Source organism: Phocoena phocoena, chromosome 17 (genome assembly GCF_963924675.1).
Source record: "Phocoena phocoena chromosome 17, mPhoPho1.1, whole genome shotgun sequence".
Lineage (NCBI taxonomy): Eukaryota > Metazoa > Chordata > Mammalia > Artiodactyla > Phocoenidae > Phocoena > Phocoena phocoena.
The window spans coordinates 48,868,887-48,881,726 of NC_089235.1; positions in this window are offsets into that span (position 1 = coordinate 48,868,887).

The following is a 12,840-nucleotide window of genomic DNA, read 5'->3' on the forward strand; positions in this document are numbered from 1 at the left end:
GGCTAAAGATACGAGTTTAGAAGAAAGGGGGAGTTTATTTCTGCCTTGAAGGAAATTAGATATGGAAGATTCACAAAGAGGTATTTGAACTAGGACACAGAGGATATGGACATGGAGAGATAAGGGCTGGGAAGAGGGATGATGTTCTGGGCGAGGGAACAGGCTGGATAAAGGCACAGAGAAGGTGATGGCAAGTTGAGTGTGACCTCCACGTGGTTAAGCTGAGGGGATAGGGTTGGACAGTTGTGGACCACCCCTTTCCTCCCAGGGGAGAAGGATGAAGAGTAGACAGAGCAGTGAGAGAGAAGGGAGCTCGGAGAGCCCTGCGTGAGGGACGACAGCAGTGCGGGGTTTCAGGAGCACCAAGATCGAATGCCATAGGAAGGGTGGGGAGTGTGGTGGACGTGTGCTGTTCCATCGTCTATTCTCATCCTCATTCTGCCAACAGTCACTGGAGTTTCTCTGGCAGGAAATCCTCCCCGTGCATTCTCAGAACACTCACCTCGGTGGAACTGATGGGACCTCCGGCTCTGGGACTGATCTGCTTATCTAAGCACTGCCAGTCACAGCAGGAAGTCCTCACGGCCACGGTGATGTGTTCAGGGATGACACGGGTCCCAAGAAGACTAACCGTGCTCAGTGAGAGCTGATGCTAACTTGTGTTAGATTGAGCAGATGAAGAGCTTTCTCTTTCCTGCTGGACTTGAATCCTGGAGGGAGTAAAAGACAACAAGAGAATAGTCCTGTGAACAGAGCCAACACAGAGAACAGGAAGGAGAGATGGAGAGGGACTGGGTTCTCATGACACCGTTGGTGCTCCTGAAACCAACCATGCCTGATGTCCCCTCTTTCAGACTCTCCGGTGTTTGCTTCAGCTGGTTTACTTTGGTTCTTTTGTCATTTTCAACCGTCAACTGACAGAGGATGGGAAGGTACTTCGAGTTTGGGGAGTAGGTGGTCACATGTGACCCCGGAGAGATGACATTTTTAATAGTGGAATGCAAGATGTTATTATTATCAAATTTCCTCAAGTCTCAGATCACACAAACCTCAAAATGATTAAAAATTAGGAAACATCAGTAAAGTGCCATAGATTTGGCTGTCAAGCCAGGAACAAGAAGCCCAAGAAGGTTATGCAATTATTGTCAAAAGACCATTGTGTAAAGGTGAAAAGAATAATAATACATACGCAACTCCGCCAAGCTCCACACATAACAGCCCTCTAGGAAAGTAAGATTGGGTCTCAGGGTGGTTGTGACATCCTTTCTGAAGCTCAGATGATGATTTCAAAGGTTTTTTTAATCTCAGACACTTTATATCACAAAAAGCCCTGTAACACAATGCAGCGTAAACTCTCCACGTTTAATTAACTCAAACTTGATCAGAAAAGGGGATTTGTAGAATGTCACTGAAGCAGGAGGAAATAGCTCATTGAGATTCACTGACCACACAGAAGAGAGTGTTGGGTAAGTTTAAGGAGAAAAGCCAGCTTCGCAGAAGGTGTCTTCCCCCTCTCCGGCCACCACTGTCCAGACGCCAGGCATGACTAGATGCCAGATGTCGTCCACCAGCTTGCCGGGTGGGAGGCAAACAAAAGTGCCCAGAGGGGAAGATTGTCCTCAGAAACCCCTCACCTCCCTTTTCTCTGCCCTACTCAGCCACCTCTGTACCTAGACACACACGCCCTCAGTGGGAGTGAAACAAGTAATCCCAGACACGATGATCTTGGCACTGGAGGCAGGAAGCAAGACTCCTGCTGTTTTGCCTTCTTCTTGTTGGAGAAAGAATCAGTTTGTTTGACTAACATACCAAAGTGTGTCTGAGGACTCATTACTCCTTAGGGGACTCTTTTTTTTTTTTTTTTTTTTTTTTTCGGTACGCGGGCCTCTCACTGTTGTGGCCTCTCCCTTTGCGGAGCACAGGCTCCGGACGCGCAGGCTCAGCGGCCATGGCTCACGGGCCCAGCCGCTCCGCGGCATGTAGGATCTTTCCGGACCGGGGCACGAACCCGTGTCCCCTGCATCGGCAGACAGGCTCTCAACCCCTGAGCCATCAGGGAAGCTCTAGAGGACTCATTTCAAAGGAGGGCTACGAAGGTTGTGAAAGCTTAACCCACAGAAACATACCTACTTTGAAGTGTCGGTGAGAGCAATTCGAAAGGAAGGCCTTCCCAGCCCTGACTGATGGTATAAAGGGATAGAAAGGCAGAGCAGAAAAGGGTGACTTCCTTCACTGAGCGGCTCAGGGTTTTGGGGAAACAAATCCACCAGGCCCAGGTGTATTTAAGTCCTCCGCAGCCCTGGAGTCACTGAGTTTGCTTTCCCTACTCTCCAAACACACCCCTACTCCTACTCTAGGCCCCTGTGGCTATGAGGGGATTTCAGGGTGTTTTTTCCCCTGGAGGAAAAGCTGTCCGTGGGGCAGAAAGAGCAGACAACGAGGGTGTGTGAGCCAGAGGGAGCAAGGAGAGAGGCGGCAGGGCCGGGCGTCTCCAATACGCCCCAGCTGGGGGCTGTGGGCAGGCCCAGTCCTCTGGCCCTCGCTGGGATCAAAGTCCCTGGCAGGGTGATGAGGTTATACCTGAATCAGCAATAGAAGAGGCGGGTCGGCAGCATGGTTGGGAATTAGGAGTCTAATCCTGGCTCTGATGCAAGCTTCTGGTGTGAGTCTGGGCAAGGCACTTACTCTTAGGGCCTCTTATCTCCTCAACTGAAAAACGAGGAGCTTAAGTTGACAAGATCTTGTAAGACCCAGCCTTTGCACTTTTAAAAGTCTTGTGATTCTGTGAACAGGGACAAGACGCCCATCCACAGAGTGCCTGGCATAGTCCTAGAGTTAAACTCTTCTCAGGTCTAGATAAGTGGACTGGAGACCAAGAAGGACTTGCCTTCTAGATTTGGGGCTCTTTTATTTCTGGTCCCTCCACTGAGGCAGAGGGGACGTGCTTGGAAAGGGTGGCAAGCACAGAGTGTAAATCCCGATGTAGGTCATTGGGAGATGAAGCTCGGTGGGACCTTTCGTTCATGAGCGGGGACAACATCTTTCTCTCTGGCAGCCGGAAGTGGTCTCTGTAGGACCAGAGAGAGAAAGCTGGCCACTGCACAACTCCAGAGGGCAGTCTTCCCTGAACCTCCCAGGCAGAACGAGGAAATAATAGCCCTGAATAACAATACCAGCAGCGGGAGCTAAGGTTTATTGAGTACTTGAATCAAGTCAGTACTGAGCCAAATGCTTCACATGCCTTACTTTACTTCGTCCTCCACAACACCTCTTTGAGCTAAATACTATTTCCCTGTTTAACAGAGGAGCCTTTTGAGGTCAAATGACCTGCTCAAGGTCACCTAACAGTAAACGCTGGAGGTAAGCCTTTCATTCTGGAACCTGTAATTTACTCAATATGTGAGTCCAAACTCTAAAGCCAGGTTCAAATCCTGGCTGCATTTGGACTCAGGTTACGTAAATCATGAGCATAAATCCGGAATGAGCTCCTACATCCATCACTCTTTATACCTCTAGCACTTCTGACATGGGGCTGCAAAGCTGCTTCAGACTGTTATCTAAATATTGGGGAGCTGGTCTATGTGTTTGCTCAGCTAACTAATGTCATGAGGGTTTAAAAAAAGTGCTCCATCCTGTAACAAATTAACAAATTTAGTGAGTCCAGATCTAACATACCAATACTGACCTGCCTTGGGGGAAAACTTTCAGGACATGCCACCTAGATAATCCAGGATGATCTCTCCATTTCGATAAATCCTTAACTTTGCCACATCTGCAAAGTCCCTTTTGCCATGTAAGGTAACATTCCCAGGTTCCAGGGACTAGAAGGATATCTGGGTATCTTCGGGCCCCATAACTCAGCCTATGACAGTGCCTATCATTGTCCCCCTTGAACAAAAAGACGCTGCTTTCTCAAGGGATGGCCTAGGAGCACCAGGCTCGGCTCAGAGGTTTCTTCTGCCCTGTCTGTCAGCAGCACTAACGTATGCTTCCAGAAACTCTCTTGCCCCTTGACCTCATTCGTACTGTGCCACAGTTTCCAAGTTCTTTTGAGCTTTCCTAGCAAAATATATTTCAGCAGTAAAATAATACTTAAGGAAATAGAGGAAGTGCCCTCTTGATTAGAAATAAGGTAATAAAGTAAAATTAAAAAGCTTGTACTTTGGAGCCAGATTGATCTAGATTTGAGCTCTGGTTTTATCACCTATCATCTGTGGATTCTGTTTTTTTTTTTTTTGGCTGTGTTGGGTTTTCGTTGCTGTGCGCAGGCTTTCTCTAGTTGCGGCGAGTCGGGGCTACTCTTCGTTGCAGTGCACGGGCTTCTCATTGCGGTGGCTTCTCTTGTTGTGGAGCACGGGCTCTAGGTGTGTGGGCTTCAGTAGTTGCAGCACACGGGCTCAGAAGTTGCAGCATGCAGGCCCTAGAGCACGCAGGCTTCAGTAGTTGTGGTGCGTGGGCTCAGTAGTTGTGGCTTGTGGGCTTAGTTGCTCTGCGGCATGTGGGATCTTCCTGGCCCAGGGATTGAACCCATGTCCCCTGCATTGGCAGGCGGACTCTTAACCACTGCGCCACCAGGGGAGTCCGCATCTGTGGATTCTTGGTTAAGTTTCTTAATGGTTCTAAGCCTCTTGGTTTTTGGGGGTTTTTTTGGGGGGGCGGTTTGCTTTTTGTCTGTTTGTTTTGTTTTGTCGTTCATTTTTTGAATAGTGGTAGTAACCTATTCAGGGCTGTACACTTTAAATGAGATAATTCATGTAAAGCCCATAGCATAGTGCTTGTTAGATATTATTTTTAGCAAAACCGTTTCATTTCTCTATTCTAGCATTTTCTTATTAATAGTTTCACTTTTTAAAATGTAAGATCCACAAGCTTATGAAATTATTTTACTGATCTTGAGAAGATTTTTTTCCAGCTTTATGGAGATGTAATTGACATATAACACTGTGTAAGTTTAAGGGGTACAAGTAATAATTTGATATATGCATATATTGTGAAACGTTTACCACAATAAGGTGAGTTAACACATCCATCACCTCACATAGTTACAACTTTGTGTACGTGTGTGTGGTGAGAAGATTTAAAATTTACTCTTTCAGCAACTTTCAAGTACGCAACACAGTATTGGTAACTCTAGTCACCAAGCTGTACATTAAGTCCCCAGAACTTATTCATCTTATAATTGGAAGTTTGTACCTTTTGACCACCTTCACTCATTTACAGCCCTGCCCATGACAATCACTAATCTGTTCTCTGTTTCTATGAGTCTGGTTTTGTTAGATTCCACATGTGAGTGAGATCATGTGGTATTTGTCTTTCTCTGACCTATTTCACTATGAGCGTAATATCCTCACCGTCCATCCATGTTGTTGCAAATGGCAGGATTTCCTTCTTCTTTTCTGAATAATATTCCATTTGTTGACCTGAAACAAATAGACTGCCAGATATTTCTCCAGCAAAGATGGGTTTATTTGGGATCAGCAAAGGATTGCAATTTCGGGTCTCCAGCCATGGCAAGCCACAGGGCAAGGGAAGGAGCAGGCTTTAATAGAGGGAAAAAGAAGCTGCCAGGGCTACAGTAAACAGAGTCCATGGCTTTTCATTGGCTGAGTCCTTGCCAGGAATGAGGGGGAGTCATTATTCCTGCGGGGCTCTGCTATGGATGCAGGAGGTGAGAACTCCCCCTCTGGTCTCCCAGCTCTATTTGATTGAGGTTTCTGTTTATTAATTTTACACACACACACACACACACACAGAATATATATATATATATATATATATATATATATATATATATATATGTATGCCACACTTTTATCCATTCATGTGTTAATGGACACTTTTATGTCTTGGCTATTGGAAACAATGCTGCAATGAACATGAGAGTGCAGAAACCACCATCTCTGAGATTTCATTTTGAGAAAGTTTTATTTTTTTAAGAGTCAAGAGTAAATCATTAAAAAAAATTACTTGGACTTTGCTATGTAGACCAAAGAGGGTTTGAATATGCATTTTATACATTTATTTTTATTTTATATTTTATATAAAAAATATATATTTTATATATTTAATTTCTTAACAAAAAGTAAAGCACATAGGGCTTCCCTGGTGGCGCAGTGTTGAGAATCTGCCTGCCAATGCAGGGGACACGGGTTCGAGCCCTGGTCTGGGAGGATCCCACATGCCGCGGAGCAGCTGGGCCCGTGAGCCACAACTACTGAGCCTGTGCGTCTGGAGCCTGTGCTCCGCAACGAGAGGCCGCGATAGTGAGAGGCCCGCGCACCGCGATGAAGAGTGGCCCCCTCTTGCCACAACTAGGGAAAGCCCTCGCACAGAAATGAAGACCCAACACAGCAAAAAAATAAATAAATTAATAAACCCCTACCCCCAACATCTTCTTTAAAAAACAAAAAAACAAAAAAGTAAAGCACATAGAGCAAAATCCATCTTTTCAAGTGTATAGTACTATGAATTCTGACAGAAACATGCAGTCATGTAACCACCACCACAATCAAGATAGGAAATATTTCCATCACTCTGAAAAGTTTCCGGGTGCCCCTTTGCAGTCAGTCCTCTTCCTCCAGCCCTGGCCCCTGGCAACCACTGATCTACTTTTGTATTTTGTTGACTTGAGACATGGAAACAAAGTAAGTTGCAGGGTATCTTCTGGAGAGTTCAACTTCGGTTCTGCAACTTAGTAAAACTCTTCCTACGCCCTGCTGTCGATGCTGTCAAGGTCTAAAGCTAAAAAGATTCAGAGGCGGACCTTATTAGGATTTACCTCAACTTTTCCAGGAATCCTGGGAGGTCCTGGGCATGACCACAGTTGGGGCTGAAGCAGGGACAGCAGGTGCCTGTTCTGGAGCCCTCATGACACTGTTTACAGTTATGTAGACAGTGTCGACACTGATGCCCCAGATGTTGGAGGCATCAGTGTAAAAGGAAGACCGTAAGATACAGAGAGACAGTAGTCAAGGTGCTGCCCCTTTACCTGCACTTGTCCCACCCCGGCCCACACCCTCTGAATTAGAACCTTTCTGTCTCTGCACTGTCTGTGCCATCTCATTTTACACTTTATTTCTCTAATATAACTGGAAGGGACTAGATTTGTGTATCTTCCTTCTTTATTAAAACTTTTGTTCATCTTAAACAAATACGTCTTGGGAGAAACTTACTGTTCTGCTTGCTGTGAGAGGTATTTAGTATTAGACAAGGCAAGCACAGTGAAAATGTGATTTAAGGTCAAGGATAATTCCAACTACTCGTCTGTTGTGTAATTGTACTTAAGGGCACTAATCTGTGAGCTTCTGGAAAATGAAAACTGCATGGTGTTTATTTTTGTATTCAAAGACCTATCACAGGCCATGGTGACGCCTAAGAAGAGCTCACTGTGTACCTGACGTACTTCATTTCTAATCCTCAGGACAAATCTGTGGGGTAGGTCTTATCCTCTCAAACATCAGCAGAAGCTTCAGGAAGTGCCTTTCTCATTGGGATTGGAAGCAGTATGACTCTTTGCTGTATTATATTTTCACATTGCAAGGATGTGGAGAAATTGAAACCCTCATACATTGCTGGTAGGAATGAAATGGTGCAGTTACAGTGGAAAGTGGTTTGGCAGTGCCTCAAAGGTTAGCGTTACCCTATGACCCAGAAATTCTACTCCTAGGTATATATCCAGAAACTTGTACATGAATGTTTGTAGTAGCATTATTCTTAATAGTCAGAAAGTAGAAATAACTCAAACATACATCATTTGATAAATGGGTAAACAAAGTGTGATATATCTAGTACTGTGGTTGGTTCTCAGGAAGTACTCAAAACATGGATGTTTATTTTCACTCCAAATCTAGGAAAAGGTTACGAAGAATTGCTTTGTGCACTTGGCTAACATCTCTCATGGTAACTCATGAGCTAGAGAAATGGAAGTTATGTTGTATGGTGAAATCTCCATCGAAAACAGCAATAATGTAAGTTCCAACCCAAGGAAAGTAATAAGAACCCAGTGAAGTTGAAATTCACACAATGCACAATAACCAAGTCTATATTTAAGGTAAGTAAAGACTAAATCTAAAAGCCAAATTAGATAAGGAATTTCTATGTTCTTGAAATCAGAGCTCAGCAGATGAGAGAAATATAAATATTCAAGTGAAATTTGATACTGTAGTGAAATTGAGAAAAGTTTTTGAATATTGTTTATGTTACTATAATTTTTTAATAGAAATAACTTCTCTGTATTTCTTTTATCTATACTCGCTCAACATATGTCACGAAGTCCATAGCGTGTAGCCACATCTTTCTTGGTCTGGGGCACTATGGAAGTTCACAATTTTGGCCTTTTTATAATAAAATAAAGACGTCTGTGCCAAGATGCCACTCTACCTTTGTTTAGTGAATCTACTTTTCATTGAGATACAGCCATAAGTTGCCCTGTAATCAAGAAAACAGGACAATGATTACTATAAGAAATATGCTCTTAAAGAAAGCTCTACTAATATACAAAATGCATAACACTCAGTGGAAGGGAGCTCGAAAAAAAGGTCATTTTTATTTGAAAATGAGTCTGTAATAATCACAATTAAAATTTATTTCAACCTCTTCTTTCTTTCTTTAGTTTAATCCTCACAGTAACCCTTAAGCCTGGATGTTAGCCCATTTTTCAGATGACACAACAAGGCTTAGTGATATCAAGTGATTTATTGTTATAAAACTCCTAAAGTAGCAGAGCCAGGAGTCAAACTGTGATGTGTCTGACTTCAAAGTCCATGCTTTCCCACCACACTCTATTATTTCTCCTTAGTAAAGCTTACATATCCCTTTTTTGGAGGATATTAAGCTTCTTTGGGCTTTAGCCTCCCTCCAGCACGTGGGAAAATCCACTCCAATTGACATCTCGGTATCGTTACTTGAAATCACTCTGTGAATTCTTTTCAAGGTACTTCATGATCAGTAAACCATGTGCCCTAGATTAGCATAGGGCAACTTAGTCTTGTCATGTTCTAGCACTGGTTTCTAAATTTTATTAACTCTCAAAACCCTTTGTTCAAATGAAATCTTATAGGAAAGCCCAAGACATAGACAGAGTTGCTGCTGGAAGAGAGAAGGGTGAGCAGTGCATTGATAACCTGACCATCATCAACTGTAGCCACATTAATGGTTTACCGAGCGCTCGCGCTGCACTTAACTGTCACTATTTTAACTCACTAATCCTCATTAACTCTCATTTAATCCTCCCAACCACTGTTGTTATTCCCAACCTAAGAACCCGCCCATGAGTTAGGCATGTCTTACTCCGTGGGTGACGGAGAAGCCTACCACCCTTGCTTCATGGAACTGGGAAGTTGAGGGTGCCAGGCCAAGTCTGGTGCAGTTGCTCAGAGACATCAGGCTTCTTTTATCCTTTCCCCAAACCCTTAAAATGAGGCTTCTCTCCCTCTGGATGTTGAGGATGCACATTTGCTACAGTGGAAGAACTAAGTGATCTAAAAATTACTAGGTTCTAGGAGACCCGTGAAGACTTTTCTCCAGATTCAGTCACTGTGGTAATTTCCTCAGGCCCCAAGAGCAGCACGATCTTGTTTCCTGGGTCTTGGAGCTCCCTTCAACTCATCACAAGTGGGCTGCTACTGTTTTTTCTCCCCCTTTTCTTGCTCCCCTTTTGGCTTCGAGCTGCCGGTTCACTTCCATGATGATCCCAGGGGAAGTGGCTGCATTCAGAGGCACCTGGGAAGCACATCTTCATGATCTTTGGAAACCATGAATCATTTTGGACTTTTCACACACAAGATCTGATTTAATTCAAGCTTCAGAGATGTTCTGTTTAACATTCAGACAATGACAATAATAGCAAAGATGTAGTCCTTACAATGAGCCAGGCACTGCTCTAAGAGCTTTACGCACATTAATTTAATCTTCCAACAGCCCTATTATCCCCATTTATAGATGAAGAACTTAAGTACAAAGTGATTAAGGGACTTGAAGACTGCATGATAGGAAGAAGCAGGACAGGCAATGTGGCTCCATCGTTTTTATCCACGATGTTGCCTCTAATAAATTAAAAACTATTTTACAGGTGGGCTTCTCTGGTGGCGCAGGGGTTGAGAGTCCGCCTGCCGATGCAGGGGACACGGGTTTGTGCCCCGGTCCGGGAGGATCCCATATGCCGCGGAGCGGCCGGACCCGTGAGCCCTGGCCGTTGAGCCTGCGTGTCCGGAGCCTGTGCTCCGCAGTGGGAGAGGCCACAACAGTGAGAGGCCCACGTACCGAAAAAAAAAAAAAAAAAAAAAAAAAAATTTACAGGTTATGACATGTTGAAATAAACTTAGTTAAAAAATAACTGCTAATTGTTAACATTCATCAAATGCCTAAACATGCTTATCTAAATTTGCATCAATGCTATGATTTCTCATTCAAATATGCTAAGGCAAATTGTTACACTGTTGTATTTCTAATCAACTAAGATATGAACAATTAATGTACGAGACGTGACAGAGGAGCTAATTTGATAACCTTTTAGCAAATGAGCTTCTTACTGGGACTGTAGCACTGTTTTTCTGCTTAAAATATTAATTCTGGCAACTTGGTGTTTCTTATATATCAGGTACTGTCCTGGGGTAGATTACAGATGTCACAAATTCTTTGCTACATCTACCGTGGAGAGTGGAGTCTGTTTCTCTTTCTGTGGAATCTGGGTTGGGCTTAGTGATTCGTTTGACCAACAGAACGTGGCATAAGTGACATTTTGGGCCTTCGGAGACTAGCTCAGAAGAAGCTTCTGCAGAGATGTCTATCAATTTTTAAACAAGGGCCCACTTGAGTAAAATGAGTCCTATCAAGTTGCTGTCATCTTCTGCCTGGAATTCAGCAGGGTGAGAGGGAATGGCCAAGCAGCTTGAATGGAGAGCAGTAGGCAGGTCCCCGCTGTCAGCATTACTGGGTCTGTGGTAGGGACTCGATAAACGCCTTGTGAATTCAATCTGCTCATTCTTCCTTTATTCTTTTAACCTGTCGTATGCATTTATTTCCAGCTTAACGGTGGATGCCGGTGGTAAGCAGTAGTGGCAGCCAAACCCCCAACAGCTTGTTGGAAGACTCCCCTCATCACGTGCTTATGTTCTCAGTCCTAGTGAGTGACACGAGCTGAGGCAGGGCTATTGCCCCCAGAGCTCATCTGACACAGCCCCTTGGTTCCCCCCCTCTTCCTTTATACCAACACTGGAGCTCTGACAGACAGATGGATAAGACGAGACAAAGTACAGGAGGGAAGATCTAAATGACACATGATAAACCTGAGTAATATCTATTAAAATCTATATCCTGTAAACAGAGAATATACTTTTTTAAAGTGATCCTGGAGTATTTTAAAATTAAGAAAAGACAATAAACTCCCCACAGTAAATATAATACACATAACATTCTCTGATCCTGATGCTAAAACATAACAACCAATAAAAGAATCGGAAAACAAAACCACTACCCACACCAAACTGCCATTATCTGGGGGTTAAAAAACAGCAAAGAAAAAGGGAAAAAGCCTTCATTCATACAACTTGTTGGTTAAGGAGGAAATAAAAACTGAAACTTCAGAACACCTAGAATATAATAGTAGTGACAACATAGTTCACCTAAGTGATTCAGCTTAAGCAGTACTCAAGTCCACACCTTAAATCTCATATTAATAATTAAGAAAAATAAAAATGATTAAACTGAATGCTAACTCAAGGAGTTAGAAAAAAACAACAGAAGAGACTAAAAAAAGCAAAAAGTAGGAAATTTAAGGAAATCAATTAATGGGAAAACAGAAAAATAACAGAAGAGATGTTCAAAGCATACCACTTGGGGGAAACAAGCAAACAAAAACAACAACAAAATAGGTCAACCATTAGCTATCTTAATTAAGAAAACAAGGGAGCAAGCATAATACATAATAAGGGGGAAAGAGCCATATGCAGAAAAGAGGAGGGTAACTTTGCTCACCTCTAGGCAAATGAACTTGAAAACATGGACAAAATGGATGGTTGATGATCCTAGCTAAGACATAAAAACTACACAGACCAATTACCATAACAGATACTAAAAGAGCTGTCAAAGAGCTATTGCCGAACATCCACCAACACCAGATAATTTCACTGAAATTTTAAGGAAGAGAAAATTCCAATGCTGTGCAAACTGTTCCAGAACTCGGGAAAAGGAAAAACATTTCCAATTTACCAGTATAAAATTAATAACAAAACTTCTTAAAGATAGCGTGCACGTGAATACACACACACACACACACACACACACACACACACGACTAACTGCACTGATGAATACAGATGCAAATATATTAAATAAAATAGGAAACATAATCTGGAAATATATTAAAAGAATAATACATATGGTCAAGTAGAGTTTATTTCAGGAACGCAAGGATGGTTCAAAATGACAAAATATATTAAAAGGCCAAAGGAGAAAAATTGTATGATCATCTCCATAGAAAATGAAAAGGCATGTGATAAAATCCAACATGCATTCTTGACTAATTTATTTTAAAATAGGGATCAATGGATACTCCTTAACGTGATTAAATGTATAGATCTCAACCCAATTCATTATAGCCAATATATTTTAACATTATTCTAGAAGTACTAGACAATGCAATCAAGACATAAAGAGGTATGCAAATTGGAAGACATGACTGTATAACTGGAAAACACAAAAGAATTAACTGAAGTACTATTACATACCATAAGAAAATGAGAGTCTGGTAGCTGGGTAGAAAATTAACATAAATAAGTCATTAGCTTTCATATATACTAAAATCAGACTAAGTTATAAACAGAAAGGACTTCCTTAATAATG